At 41.2% G+C, this 16,384-nt stretch overlaps 1 protein-coding gene across 9 annotated transcripts in view; it reads left to right on the top strand.

The window, feature by feature from the left end:
* The window catches only part of QTGAL (queuosine-tRNA galactosyltransferase), a 268,261-nt gene that overhangs the window by 79,246 nt on the left and 172,631 nt on the right, over nucleotides 1-16,384 (top strand). The window lies entirely within an intron of this gene.

Genomic DNA, 16,384 nt, shown 5'->3' on the forward strand with positions numbered 1-16,384 from the left:
AGCACCTCCAGGCTGCAGACCCTGTCCCTTAGGGGGAGTGTAACCCCATTCAAGGCAGGGAAATGTCCCTCCAGCCTGTCTGGCGAAGCACCCACTAACAGCACTTCCGTCTTGTCTGGACTGAGTTTCAATTCATTACCAGGGCAACCAAGGCAGTCTCCGTACCAAAACCTGGCCTGAAACCTGATTGAAATGGATCCAGAAAATCCATTTCATCCAGCAGTGCCTGGAGTTGCCCGGCCACAACCCGCTCCAACACTTTGCCCAAATAAGGGAGGTTTGCCGCTGGTCGGTAGTTAACCACCAGCCCCGAGTCCTGGTTAGACTTTTTAAGGAGTGGCTGAATTACTGCCTCTTTCAAGGCAGTAGGGACCACTCCCTCTCTCAAAGAGGCGTTCACGGCCTCCTGGACCTAGCTGCAACCCCCCCCCCCAGATCTCCCAATTAGGGTTTTGGGTTTGGAGGGCTTAGCATGGCAGTGTCTTACTCCTTGTTACTGTTTGTGTGTGTGTGTTTGTGTGTTTATATCTTATATTTGCATTGTATTGTAAATTGCCCAGAGAACTCTACAGTCTAGAAGTACAGTACATAGATAAATAAAGGAATATGTGTCTACCCAGTCTAGAACTCTAGGCAACAGGTTAACTGTGTAATTGGGTATTTTCTATTGCTCTTCTTAGAAGAGTAGGAAATGAGGGGTGAAGGTGAAGATGTTTTGCGTTTGAACCCTGGCCATGACACATGTTTTAGAATATCTTTAGAGAATATCTGTTCAGGCCAGACTAGTGAATGATAGCCAGCTTTATGATTTGGTTAGTCTTCTACTTTTCAAATCAAGCAGCCAAATGTTTTTCCTTCTCCTCCTTATGGAAATAACGTCACTGAGTCATGTGTTTGTTATCACAGAACAAACAAGAATCTTATCTGCACAAAACTATAGAAGGGTCCTACAGGGCGGCCTTTCTCTTTGTATTCAAGCCTATGAGGGACTATCAATGCCAAGTGTTGTAGAATTTTCTCCATATTGCCATGCATGATCTTAAAGTACAGAAATAGCAATGACATTATCCTGGCTTTGCAGGATAATGTATTTTACCTTTATTCAGAACTATTATGTTTACAATAATAAATCTCAGCCCCTTCTGTTATTTCGTTCCTATCCCCATTCATGCAGTTGTAACTTAGGTAGTACGTAGTTTTATGCTTTTGTGACATGGCTGAGCATTTTGTGGATGCTTCTGCTATGCTCTCCTTTCCTACAGTTTCTCTCAGACCAAATGAAATGGGAGTCAAGCCCCTCTCAGAAAATTCTTTCTGTGCATAACCAGGGAGGAAGTTATTCTCATGACGTAGAGACAACCATGGGGTTGTGCTGTATTGTGGAGCAAGAAACTTCTAAGTGGGAGCTGGTAGCTTTGGAGGTGTGCAGGTTATGAACTACAGTGGACCCTTGACATACAGACGGCTTGACTTACAGACATTTTGAGTTACAGACTTCTCTGGCCGCAAAATTTAGGTTTGACTTGCAGACTGAGATTTGACTTACAGACCAGAAAAAAAACAAAATGGAACAAAAACAGCCTGTTACGGGATTAATCGGTTTTCAATGCACTGTAGGTCTATGGAGACTTGACTTACAGACTTTTTGATTTGAGAACCGCCTTCCAATACGGATTAAGTTCTTAAGTCAAGACCCCACTGTAAAAAGTAGCGTAGGCAATTAGAGGGCAAGAAATGTGAAATTGAGGGCTGCTTCAGAATGAAGGACAGTTTCAATTTACTGGTGTTATCCACAGTTGGCACTAGAACTTTTATCTAGAATTTGGAACAAGCTTAAGATTCAGCTCTAGGTAAGAGTTATCTATAAGTGAGTTTTTTGGCAATGTGTATTAAAAACCAGCTGGGGAAAAATGGGGGATTTACAACTTACTACATTGTGTTTTTGCTCAGTTGTCTGGGATTTCCCATGCCATGCTGTCCACAATAGGCACTTCCTTCTTGATTTTGAGAAATTCAGTGTTATGTTCCCAATTTTAAAAAACTACCTTTTTTTCAGTCTTCCTTCCTCCCCCCCCCCCCCCGGGTCTCTTTTTCCATTTCAGGAAGCAACGTTTTGTTCTTAGTTAACTTTTCCTAACACCCACCTCCTTCTGTATCTTTTTATTGGTATCAGTTAATGATCTAAATAATTCAGTTAGTACTAATTTAGCTATTTCTACTGATACTATGATTGACTGTTTTAGCAAGAAATTACAAGGTAAAACAGTGTTGACAGCGGGACTATGGTTTTGATTATAATCTAACAGAGGTGCAGATTCTGTGAATCAATTGACTCTGAAGGTAGCTTACTGAATTTGAAATGGAAAACTTAGATTGCAGAGTCCCATCTTACTTCCTGCCTTCCTGTTTACAGTGTAAGGGTTTTCTGAGCAAATTTCATTTATTAGGATTTTAATAGGCACACATATAACACACTTAGACACTTGTAATGGATTCCCTAGAGCAGCAGTCCCCAACCTTTTTAACCCTGCAGACTGGTTGGGGAAGGTGGGGCAACCCCACGCTTGTGCGTATGCACAAAGGAGCGGGTGCTCTCTCACGTGGTCATGCTCATGCTCATCCGCATGCACTTGCACTCATGTGCATGCGTGAAGGAGTGGGAGGGCGCTCATGCGGGTGTGCGTGTTTGTGCGCATGTGCAAAGGGTAATGCAGCACTCAAGGGGATTTGTGTGCATGTACAAAGGGGTGGGGAAGTCCCACCTGGGCACAAGCACAAAGGGGCAGTGCGGGGAGGTGGGGGGGGGTCTGTCTCCGCGGCCTGGTCCATCTCAGGCTACAGACTGGCACCGGGCCGCGGACCAGGGGTTGGGGACTTCTGCCCTAGAGCATACTTTATTTGAATAGATGAATTCACTATGACTGCTGGACAGCAGGACTGCTTGATGCCAAAAATTGTCTAAATATTTTTCAGGAGTGAACAGTGTGCATGCCATATTTAAGAGTGACAATGATGGTTACAGTATTTGAGAAATAGTGTAATTCTAGGACATTAGTATTGAACTCGCATTTGCATGAGTGCCAGTTATATTCGTGTAGGTAGCTAAATTGTGGAATCAGTAAGACTAGGACCTTGTACTTGTAGAGCTTCTGGGTTATCTATAATCCGTCAGTACAGAGACTCAGACATAAGTACTCATAATGCACCTTAGAATTTCAGATGTAACTCTGGATGTGATCTCCTGCTAGAAAAGATTGGGAGGACCCCCCACTCCGGGAACATTTGATAGAGCCTAGTGCTGGAGCCAGTCTTTGTAAATTCTGCATTGGTCATAATAATTAGAGAAACTGATCTCTCTCTAGCAAGACTAGAGTTCAGTATATAACAGAGCTGATGTAGATGTGATGAAAACATTATTAATTATGTGTGCACAAAGAAAGGTAGCAAATGGGTGCTAACCACAGGGATGTGATCTGCATTGATAGGAGTGTTCTGTGCTTTCACAGAATGCTGCCCACCTTCTGTGCTATCCTAGGCCCTAATTCTGCATGATTGATAGAGGTTTTGCAAATACAGTTGGAAGTCACAGCGGATGTAATTTTATTACATTGCTGTAGTAGCTGTTCTTATTGCACATGCTTACCGTTGGAGTGAGAACTGGACCAGGATACCCCCTTCCCCCAGCACCTCTTATCGTTCAGAAGGGGGAAGGTGTGACATCATCTGGTTTTGTGAATTGCAGGCTGGACAAAGGCTTATCAAGTCAAGGAGCTGGGCCTTCTTCACAAGGGGGAATCTTGGCAGAGCAAAGTGAAGCGAGGTGCAAAGCAGCTTTCAGTCCCTTTGAAGGAAAAATAGAAATAAACGAAATATAAATGAATAGTTTCATTATTCCCTTACCTTCCGTGTTCAGTAAAGTGAAGGAAGTGTGGAGCGGCAGCCTTGAGTAGCTTTCTCTGTGACTAGATTACAGTCACTGTCCTCCTCCATCCTTCGGCATAGAGACTTAGAACAAGGCCCTGCCTGTGGTTCCAGTGCTGTGGGATTTTGTGCTGGAGACAACCTTCAGTTCAGTGGTTTTCCCACCTATTTTTTAAAGAACCAGAAGTGCTTAAAGAGAAGAAATTTAGTACATGCTGGCTCAGCCAGTACAAGGAACGAGCATAAGGAAGAGAGGCAAGTGTGAATATATGCAGCCATCTTGTTGCTACTTGTATGGTTGCTTTATTTACGACGTATCAGAATAACATGTAAACCCAGGAGAAACTATGTGTCATGCAGCATATCTCACTGTGGTAATTAGCAGGGAATGCTTGCTTCAGTGTTGTGGTGTGTGCTTCTCTATCCAGATCGTTTTGTTAGGCGTCTCTTAATGTAAGGGAGATGAAGTATGCCGAGTGGGAAAATTTGACAGAGTTGTAGTTTTGAATTCTCTAGTACTCTAGTAAGACAACTGAACAGGAAGCCATGTAGGAATAATGAGACTATCATTTGCATGGCTAAAGCAATCTTCTGACGGTAGCTAGTTTGTCCAGCTCAATGAACATAACTCCTTTTTTCCTTACACATCTATTTGAATGTACAGTATTAGAACTTGCAGGAAATAGGGTCCTTAACTATATTTTAACTCCTGAAATAAAAGAAATTAGGTGTGTGTGTGTGTGTGTGTGTGTGTGTGTGTGTGTGTATGTGTGCGCACGTGTGTGTGTGTATGTGTGTTTGTGTGTCTGTGAGTGTGTGTGTCTGAGAGAGAGAATCAGTTTGTGAATTGCCTTGCTTATAAATTTTAGGGAGGGTTACAGATGCATTAACCATTAAGAAAGTGCAGTACATATATCTTTACAATTGTCACTATCACATCTATCCATGTTATTTCAAGTAATGTTTCCAAAAACATTGTTTAAATTAGAATGTGTTCTCTGTTGGCTTCCTTCCTTAATGGAAACAAAATGTGGGACAAAATACTTGTTGAAAATATTGTGTATGTTTCTTTTTTGTAAATTCTTACCTTTCCTAGGGAGGAAGGAGCCTCTGAACAATTGCTAAGGGAAGCTTCATCAAGAATCCATTTGGGCCTTCCATGTTGTTCTTTTAGACAAAAGCAAAGAAGAAAATAAAACTAGAATCTTGTACCATATCTGTTTGGCATAATCTCCATTCTTGATCCTAGTGTTTTATCTTTGAAAAGAGCATTTTGCAAAAAGACACAGAAAAAGTTTGAAAAAGTGTTGAACAAATCTTACTATTAAATTCTTCACTCTTGTTATTTCAACTGCTGTCTGACATGAGGCAGGAATATGCAAAAAAAAATTATACCCATATCACTAAACATAATATTAGAATTTTACATATGTTTAGCTGGATGATTCTCAAAAGAAAGATAGTGGGATGGGACAGATCTTACTTGCAATTTGGAAGTTGGTAAAAGCAGTAGACTTTGACTTCAGTATGAATATTAGAAAGGATTTGTGTGAGGTGGAGAAGCAAGATAAAATTATTATACTAATCAGTATATTCTACAGTATTTTGATTCCATTTCCTTTATCCTATTTTGCTTTTGTGTAGATACTGAATGTAAATTCTCTTGAGAAGTATAAGTAATAAATCTGTACAGAATAATAGGGTTCTACCTATAGGAAGAATACAGGTTGTGCTTTCCGGGCACTGCTCAGAATAAGAGTCCCTCATGAATAAGGGCCCTCAGTAGTTAACAGTTAAGAAACTCTTTGGAGTTTCGAAGATGAAAATGCCATTGGGGATTGCCGTATTATGTAGGCACATGAGATCAGCCTACTCAGTGCTGTGGGTGTCAGCACTCTACATGTGGTAATGTTTGTTCTTCTTTCTGCCAGCTGCAAAGAATTCAAGGCCAATTTCGAGATACAATGAATTTTAAGACTGCAGGGGGCTTGTTCTGTTTTGTGATACCGTTTTCTGGTAAACGAGCATGCTGCTTCATTCCTATTCCAGTGGCAGTTGAAGACTAAAATAGAGCAGTTTGTATTATCATAGAGTTCCATGCTAGGGTTTGGCCACGTTCAAGCACAGGACTTATTGTGAGGTAGATTAATTAAGATTTTGTTTGTGGCATAGGCAACGGGCCAGTTACTGTACACTATGTTACAAATACAGAAATACACAAAAGGATTTCCGCTCTTTAGTCCACCTGCCACAAAGCAAATATTTCATTATAAGTTGTTGGTTTTTTAATGATGAAACATCAAGAAATAATTAGGAAAGAATACCTGCATAGATCTGTGCTTATAGAAAACTGTTAAGGCCTATCAATGGAATAGGAAACTTTTCATCTTTTTTGAAAGTTTTGACTTTGTCTTCCGGAAGGAGCTGAGCCAAAAAAAGCAGGGAGTAGTGTTGTGTGACAACTGGTTGAAGGAAGAGAGAGATAAAGTTTTAAAACTCTGTGTCTGGCTCACAATTCCTGTTTTTGGCTCACTGCTAACAACTTTTCTAGTGTTCCACATTTCTGTTTGACAATACTAAAAACTGGGTGTTGTCATATTTCTCAGATTCATGTGATTTGTCTCAAAACCAGCCATCCTGATATAATTTAAAGCAAAAATTCTTTGTAAGTTAGGGTGTGCAAAGATTCTTTTTAATTTCGGGCTCGATTTCTAGTATGTGAATTTGCCAAGAAACCTCCAGGGTGTGTGAATGCATTTGTGTGTTTCTCCATCTAATTACAATAGTTGATTTAACTGTTTAAGTTCACTTTTCTGATTGCTGCAAAGTTTTTGAGGCTCTTGACACAGTTCTGAATGTTTATCACATCTTGAAAATTGTACTTTATCATTCTAGCTATTTTGTAAACTTCATTTCCTGAATATGTCTTTTAAGAATTTTACTGTGCCCGTTTTTGCCAGACATCATGCCATTTATTGTTAGGAGAGAGATCTACTCAGTTCTCAATTGTACTTGTTCATACAGTGGTGCCCCACTTGATGACGATAATGTGTTCCGTTAAAATCGCTGTTAAGCGAAATCATCGTCAAGCGAAAGTAAAAACCCCATTGAAATGCATTGAAAACCGATCCAATGGGGGAAATACCTCCTCATCCAGCGAAGATCCTCCATAGGAGAAGCCATTTTGCATTGCTGTCTTCTGGAAATAGGTCCGGAAAACAGCAGGGAGCCATTTTGAAAACCTAATGATCAGCTTTTTTTAATCATCGTAATGCAAAAGTGTGCAAAGCGTGCTGCTTATATACCACCCAATAGTGCTTCAAGCACTCTCTGGGCGTTTTACAAGTTAATTATGCAGGCTACACATTGCAAACAGTTCGTGAAGCAGGGAACTGATCGTCGTAAAACAAAAAAACCCCATTGGAATCATTGTCCCCACTGTGCCTACCAGGAAATGGACTAGCCAATAGCATCTAGACTGTGTGTCCCTGATGGCATTATATTTATTTTTGTTATTTTATTTATTTATTGTCATTGTAAGTATATATACAGTACTGTGTACCATACAATGAAATTCACAAACATCCAGAGACCAGACACATGCACACATGTAAAATTCCCCAAACACTCCCACCCACTAAAAAAAAAATCCCCCAACACTCCCCACCCATTTAAAGTCCCCCACTAAAAATACAAACATCTACACCGCAGGCCAAGTAACACAGTGCAACTAACTATTCACTACTGGTGGTCTTTAAGCTCATTATTAAGTGCAATTATAGCTCTGGGATAAAAACTATTCAGAAAACGTGTGGTCCGAGTCTTAATTGTTCTGTATCTTCTGCCAGACGGCAACAGTTCAAAAAAGTTATAAGCAGGATGGGAAGAGTCTCTCAGGATGCTGTGTGACTTCCTCAGACAGCGGGATGTGAAGATGTCATCCAGGGTTGGTAGCTAGAGCCCGATAATATTCTGGGCAATTTTAATGGTTTTCTGTAGAGCTTTTTTGTCTGCTACGGAGCTACTCCCAAACCATGCCAGAATGCCATAGGTCAGGACACTCTCAATGGTGCTACGATAGTATGACAGAAGTAAACGCTGAGATAAATTTAACTTGCTGAGCATTCTCAGGAAATACAGCCTCTTCTGTGCCTTCTTCATTAGCATGTTGGCATTTATAGTCCATGAGAGGTCCTCTGAGATGTAAGTACCCAGAAATTTCAAGCTCCCAACTCTCTTCACTTCCTCGCCATTTATGTACAGTGGTAAATGTACATTTCTCTTCCTCCTAAAATCAATTATGAGTTCTTTAGTTTTTTTAATGTTAAGTGTTAACGTTTTTTTAATGTTACTACTGGTATGGCCATGGGCACGTTGCATGGTCCCAGAGTGCCACCAAAAGGTAGGACATGTCTGAGTACAGTGGACCCTTGACTTACAGATGGCTTGACTTACAGACTTATTGAGTTACAGACTTCTCTGGCTGCAAAATTTAGGTTTGACTTGCAGACTGAGATTTGACTTACAGACCAGAAAAAAACCAAAATGGAACAAAAACAGCCTGTTACGGGATTAATCGGTTTTCAATGCACTGTAGGTCAATGGAGACTTGACTTACAGACTTTTTGACTTGAGAACCGCCTTCCAATACGGATTAAGTTCTCAAGTCAAGACCCCACTGTACTTCATACTAGAGAACTCTGGGAAGCATCACCATATGTTAGAATTAGGTTGACCGCATAGAAGTATTATTATTATTACAAGCAGAGCTATAATGATGTCACATTTCAATTTGTTATTTTCTTCTTATTCAGGTATATTCTACAAATGCTCTTTTGTGCCACAGCTATCTGTGGTAGCTTTCAAAATATGCCTTCCATAAATGTTTGACATGTTTCAACACTGACTGATTTTGGTGCTCTGTGTGGTACTTTTTCTTTGAAATGTAATCTCTGTGGTCTGCGCAGTAATCTGAGGATGCATGTCTGAGGTCAGTGTAATGCAGTGCTCAGCTTCTCTTCCTTACTTTAAAAAAATCCCAAATCTTTGTGTTCGTCTTCTACCTTTTCTGAAAAGATTGTGTTGTATTTGTGTACCTTACTGTTGCATTTGAAATCTGAAGGAGATTTCTGTTATTGCAGTGTGGAATAATCTGCTTTAACAATGCAAAAGGAGCACAGTGATGGGCTGTTTGCCAAAGCTTCATACTCAAGGAGTTTGCTTTTCAGGGTGGACACTTGCTTTTTCTGGCATTCCATGAAAGGTTCCGGACTCTGTGGGCATTAAAGACTATCCTGTTGATTCTGCGCCAAGAGCCTCGTGTTGTGTTCTGCTTCTTAGCTGAAGACTGTCTTGTACTTTTCTCTTCCCATGTTTATAGGAAGCTAGGTATGGGTGCATTTTATCAGTACAGGCCATGTTGGTAAAATCAGCATTTTAAATTAAAATATTAGTTTTCTGTTTTGGTTTGATATGTTGTGTGTCTAGTGAAAATAATGCTCTTTTGCTGTATGCTGGCATACATACCTCTTCTTCCCTCCCATGACTGTGTAGCCAGGAAATGGCCAACGTGACCCATGGGAATATTTAAATAAATGTCTAGGACAGAATCCTGTTGCTGATTTATGTGTAAATAACAGAAACCATGTTACGCTTCTTGCTAGGATTAGGGGTGCTGGACTCCCATATACTGTAGTTCAAAAGCAGTGTATAACTCTTATGCCCCTAAAAACATAACTAAAAAGTATAAACAGTTGATTCTCTCTCCCTCCTCTCTCTCTCTCTCACACACACATTCACAGAACAAATTAATTTATTGTATTAACTGTACAACATGCTTCCAGGAGTGCTGAGCTCCTCTCCTGTCTTTTTTTTTTTTAAATTGTCTAAATCTTTGTATTCCTCTTGTATATTTTCTAAAAAGAGTGTGTTATGTTTTGTGCTCCAGCCACTTTTTGAAGTCGCCTTGCCGGGAGGGGGGGCGCTAGCCAGGCTGCTGCCATTGGACCGAGGGCCACCTCACTGGCAACATCTGAGACCCACCTTACTCAGGCCACTTCCTAGAGATGAATAATAGCACAGCATTTATTGAATATTCATTTGTTTAAATATTTAATTATCTATTTATTAAAACATTTTTATTGAAAAAAAATCCCACATATAACCGAAACCGTGCTGCTCAAACTTGTGCAATTCAAGGGAGAAATGTACATCTTCATCCCAAATAGCCCCTTATTAATGAAGTGCTGGTTGCATGGCTAGGTGTAGGGTTGATTGTATCACAAGGTGCATGTTCAGGAACACAATCAGCATCTTGTTATTAAATGACTGTCTTGCCCCTACCAGTTTATTTTATCTGTTTTAAATATGGGGACATTTAAAGGTTGATTGTTTTTGCACAGAGGTGGTAAAAACAGGTTTAAAAGATCATGACTCAAAAACCCTATGCTCAGACTTCCTCAAATATGGCACAGAGCAAGAGCAGGCTGTCTGCTATATCTGTGCCAAATTTGGTTCTGATCTGAAGTTGATTTTCACATTTTTTGTCTCGGCTGCCCCATTTTTAGAATTGCCTTGTAGAATGTTGATTTGCTGTGCCAGCACAATAATATCACTGCATAATGGAGCATCATTAAGTCAAACAGTTTTATTTTATTGTGAGCCTTTATGTACCGGAGAAAGTGAATTTGGACAACCAAAATAAAAGTCTTTAAAGTGCTACATTATTTTACTCTTTTTATTCTTTGGCTAATCTACTGTCATTATAGCATTCTGTGAAGGGAAACTTAGGGCAGCAGTATTGTAATGCAAATAATATGCAAAACTACAATTTACTTTTTAGAGGTTCCCTTTATCATTTTGGACCCCATTTTGAGGCAGAATTAAAAATGCCCAATATGCACATTACTGTTTCTAATGTAGTCTCATGTTTATACAGTATGTCTGTGTAGCCCTTCTCAGACATTATTTACCTGGCTTTTCTCTAACACAGGAGTAATGGAACACCTAACCTTCCTGCCTTCATCCTTTTCTCCACATGGAAGGTGATTTATCTGCAGATAAGTTATTCCTTGTGAGACAACTCTTCATCAAAAATTTCTCCTCTGAAGACATGTCACTCTCCATGTGAAGAATGTAATGATGTAGAAAAGATAGATGGGGATTCCCCTGCTTGTGTACTGGGAGTGCCCATACATCTAAGGTCCTAACAACAACAATAGCAGCAACAACAGCAACTACTGCTGCTGCCATTAGATGGAATGAAGTTTAAAATGGCAATGTTATAAAATCACTATCAAGTGATGAAAAGTATAAATACCTTGGAATACTAGAAACAGATAATATCCTGCACACAAAAGTTAAAGAACTGATAGAAAGGGAATACAACAAAAAACTGCAGAAAACCTTAAAGTAAACATTAAATGGTGGAAATACAATTAAAGGCACAAACACATGGGCAGTACCAGTAATTAGATACCCAGCGGTAATAATAGATTGGACCCAAAATAAATTAGAAAAATTGGATAGAAAAACATGGAAACCAATGAACATGCATCATGTGGTACACCCAAAAAGTGACATGGACTGATTATTTTTATCATGAAAAATTGGAAACTGTAGATTACTGTAAGTACAGCAGGTAGTAGAGGAGGGGAAAAAAGAAGCCTAAATTATAGAAGTAGAGAAAAATTAAGGCGGCGAAAATGGAGAATATATTGAAAATAACAGAAACAAAGGCTCAATATAAGAAACAACAATTTGAAAATAAATTAAACAGCTGGGAAAAAACCACTACATGAACAACACCTGAGAAATATTGATGGAAAGCATGATCATAATTCAACAGGGCATGGATAAAACTGGGAACCATTAAGAATGAAACCAAAGGCTAAATTTTTGCTGCACAAGAATAAGCATTCCAGACCAATGTGATGAAGGATACGATTCAAGCAAATGTCAATTCTGCCAAGAAAGAGATGGAACTGTGTCACACCTCATCTGTGAATGCCCAAAGATTGCATAAACAGATTACAAAATTAGACATGATAGGGTGGCAACATTAGTGCACTGGGCATTATGTAAAAAATATAAATTGCCAGCCTCCAAAAACCTGTGGGAACATCAGGTGTCAGAAAATGAGGAAGTCAAGATCTTGTGGGATTTCTGGATCCAAACAGACATCTTGAACATAACACACCAGATACAGTAATAAAAGAACAAAAAGATCTCAGAAATAAGATACAGTGAGGTCTCGACCTACAGAATTAATCCATATTTGAATGGGGTCCGTAGGTTGAAAAGTCCTCAAGTCGATACATGAAAACCATTTAATCCGTACCTGGCCCGAGAACCGCTCTCCCACACAAAAAATTAATAAAAATTAATAAAATTAATAAAAAATTAAACCTACCTTTCTGAAGCCTTCCAGGGGTCTCCCATTGCCGCCATCGCCGCTGCCCAAGCCCTCCAAGGGCTTCTCTGCTGCTGCCAGAGGCCTCTCAGAGGTCCCCCCTGCTGACGCAGGCTTTTCCAGGGTGGACCAGTCCTACCGGGGGAGGGCTTCCCCTGGTAGGCCTGGTCTACTGCCCGGAAAAGCCTGCATTGGCGGAGGGATCCTCCGGATGCTTTCTCCGCTGCCATGGGAGGCCTCTTGGAGGTCCCCCCACTGTCAATAGTGTTTTGGAGGCACTATCGGCGGTGGGGGGGAACCTCCAAGAGGCCTCCCATGGCGACAGGGAAGGCCTCTGGAGATTCCTGCGCCACTGCTGCCGCTGCTGGGAGTTGCGCCGCGCCGGGCGATCCCAGCCATGCTCGGACTCCCAGCAGCAGCGGTGGCGGACCTCCAGATGCCTTCCCGGGCTTCTCCACCTGGAAGGCATCCGGAGGTCTCCCCACCCCCACTGCCACTGCTGGGAGCCGCACCGCGCCGGGCGATCCCAGCCATCCAGGAGTCCGAGCATGGCCGGGATTGCTCAGCGCGGCTCGGCTCCCCGCAGCGGCGGCTGCAGTGGGGGACCTCCAGATGCCTTCCAGGACTTCTCCGCCACCATGAGAGGCTTCTTGGAGGTCCCCCCCCACCGCCGATAGTGCTTCGCAGATCCGCGGCCTACGAACTGGAAGGGGGAGGCAGGGAAAGCGCAAAATTTGAATTTGGTGCTTTCCCCGCCTCCGTCTTCTGGTCCATAGGTCGATTCTCCAGCCAGAAGTCGAAGTGAAACTTTGAGGCCGGAGAAGTACGTATCTTGAAAAGTTCGTAAGTGGAGCCGACCATAAGTCGAGACTCCACTGTAATTAGAGCTACAAAAACCAGCAGTATTAGGAGCAGCATATATACTATGTCAAGATTTAACAGATTCTTAGGTTTTTCATTAAAATGTGTATGTTATATAATACCAGTCAATGGTTTTTATAATTTTGATTGACTGTGTCTGGTATTTTTGCAGAATCATCACCACCACCACCACCGTAGAACTGCAGAGCTGGTAGGGACCCTATGGATCATCAAGTCCAGTCCCTAACAAGGAGGCTCAGTGGAGATTTGAACTCCTAACCTCTGGGTTCGTAGCTACAGACCTAAACCGCTGAGCTATCTAGCCAGTAGTGCTTGTTTCATCAACGGTGGGGGATTTGACATTTTATATTGTCCAAAGAAAGTTGCAAAATACTTTATGTGTCTAGAAAACAAGAGGAATGTGTGATGGGACGGTTAGGAAAAGACTATGTGGGTACACCATCAATCGATGTGCTAAGCTCTAGATCACTAGCCTCATCATATACAGATGTGCAAATGAGTCATAGGCACCTCATAAAGTAGTTCAACTGAGTTGAATATCCATATGTAGCAGAAGTTGAACCAATCTGCATACTCTACACAATAAGCAATAATTGTCAATTGTTTGAGGTCAATTAACTATTCACTGAAAGTTTCCAGAAAGAGCTCAGCTGATTGGCATTGACTGAAAGCCTGCAGCCTGGAGGCAGTAATTATATGTTTTAATGTTGGAGGAGAAAGCTGCACCTGCATTATGTCCTCTCACATAAATGAGCACTAGTCATCTAGTTCTACAGCAGAAACTAAAAGGACTATAATTCTGGAGTGGACCTGAAGAGTAATTTTTGATAATGCTATTGAGATTAAACCCTCCCCTACATAACAGAGGAGCTATTGTCTGGTGGTGGAAGTAGATTTTACTCCCAGTCAACCTGTGTTCCTGTTTCTAGTGGCTTAATGCTTTCCCCCTTGAAATGTTGAAGGATTTCATGACTTCTTTGTAGCATACTATACTGATAGGTCGTCTTTCTTTAATAATATAGTGTATAAGCATACATTTTAAAGTGAAAGGATGATTCAGATTTGACAAAGAAAAGGAGAACATGTAAAAAAAAACCCAGCAGTCTGTCATGCATCCTGGTTCCTTTTTTCTTCTTCGTTAACAGGAAAGGGGCTCTTCGGGTCCAAAGGGGAAAATAGTTGTTGTGGGTTTTTCGGGCTCTTCGGCCATGTTCTGAAGGTTGTTCTTCCTAACGTTTCACCAGTCTCTGTGGCTGGTATCTTCAGAGGACAGCACTCGGTGGGGAAAATACTTTGCTAGAATCTGATATTAAGGTTTATTGAGTGACATTGTTGTGGGTCTTCCCACTTTGCAAGGATCATGTAGGTGTGGAGTGTACTTAAATATGAAGGAATCTGTTCATACATAAATTACATATGCATTAAAGTAGAGACTTTTAGTAAGTTCTTTTAAAGTTATTTCCCATAAAATCTTGCAGAGCAATGGGAGTTAACAAATCATGAAAAAGAGCATCAAGTGAAATAGATTCAGTCAAGCAGTAGCAATAAATAAGCTTTCTTTTAACAGTCTGTTTGAACATAATAGAAGACTGCTATGTTGTCAAGATTTGAGTGAAATAACTGCAAATAATAATGTTGCTGTTTTGAAATGGCGTAATGCTTTCAAAGACTTTGATCTCTCTTGGGAGAGATTTCAACTGTAGTGGGAGAGCTTAGTTATCTCCTGTTCATTAATTAATGGTTTCTTACTGCTTGTGTAAATAAACTGACGGCATTTAAAATGACCTAATGCTACTGAAACTTTTCCCAAAAAGAAAACTCTGTGTGATGGTGTATTTCATAATGATGGGGGAGATATATGTGAGGTTCTTAAAGCAGTTCTACACTTTACATGGAAACATGAGTGCTGCCTCTACACTAGTGTCCATTCCCAGCTCTTGGAAGGAGCCAAAGTCTTGAGGAGTAGGCTTTTCTCCTTGTGGACAACTTCACAAGGTTCAACGATTATACTCAAGGTTATACTCAAGACTGGCTCTACTTACCATTGCATACAGACGATGACAGCACAGATCTCAAGAGCTCAACTCACACCACATGAATCCAAACTCACAATGGTTGCTCGCAAGTAAGTTCTTTTTTCATGACATTAGCAAGCAACAGCATCTTTTTGGCTGGCTCATGAAGTACCTGAATGGTACGAATATGAATATCCCCCCCCCCAACAGGTGGAAATAACGAGGGTTTAGCCACTCTGCAACCTGGCAGAGAGGATTGTCATCCCACCTCCTGCCAGGAATGGCTAATCTGTTGTGGACAACGGTGCAATAGGAAGGTTTTGTCGAGCTCACATTAGCGGCGAAATGGTGAGTGGACAGTTTAGCCCCATAGGGCGGGACCCTCGTTATTTCCACCTTTGGGGGGGATATTCGTATATGAATACTCCCATCTCTAGTAAGAATATGGAACATAGTGAAAGCCTATGTTCTTCATTCTAATGGGGAAACTGGCTCGAAGCAGTGTGCTTTGGGAGCTTTCGCACGGGGAGCACACAGTTCTTTTGCTGCAGCCTACTACCAGCCTACCAGCATAGCCTAAAGGTCCAAGTTGGCTCTCTGTAACATACCTTAGGAAGGAAGCAGGGCCCAAGCTTTGCTTCGGTTCTAGATAATTCTTGCACCTGAGTGGCAGATGGCAGGCACTGGTAGGAGATACCGCCCACACAAGTACCCACCCTGTTCACAAGCTGGTGCTTATGAGCTCATGGTGGCTGAGAAAACAGCAGGAGATCTAGCAGCTGGTAACTCTGCTCCCAACTACTTTGGGGCACATGACAGATATAGACCCCAGCCTTGGAGAGGCTGCAAATTGTGCTCAGGGTTTTTTCTTATAGTGATTTTTCCTGTAGGCGTCTCAGTGGGATCATGCACCCTTTCTTTAAGGACCATAAAACTAACTAAGTAGGAGGTGGGTTGCTTTACTTTTTCAGTGTTTCTGCTGTATTAAGCTCCTGCTTCAAACATAGTTGGGATTTTTAATTTAACTTGGACAAATTTTTGTCTGTCTCTGCAAACAAGTCAGAGCTTCCATTCATTTCCCTTAGCAGAGAGGAAGGTATGTTGTCTGAAGAACAGTTCATCAGACATTTAGGAATCAGATTGCTTATGTATAGTT

This window comes from Pogona vitticeps, chromosome 2 (assembly GCF_051106095.1).
Source record: "Pogona vitticeps strain Pit_001003342236 chromosome 2, PviZW2.1, whole genome shotgun sequence".
Lineage (NCBI taxonomy): Eukaryota > Metazoa > Chordata > Lepidosauria > Squamata > Agamidae > Pogona > Pogona vitticeps.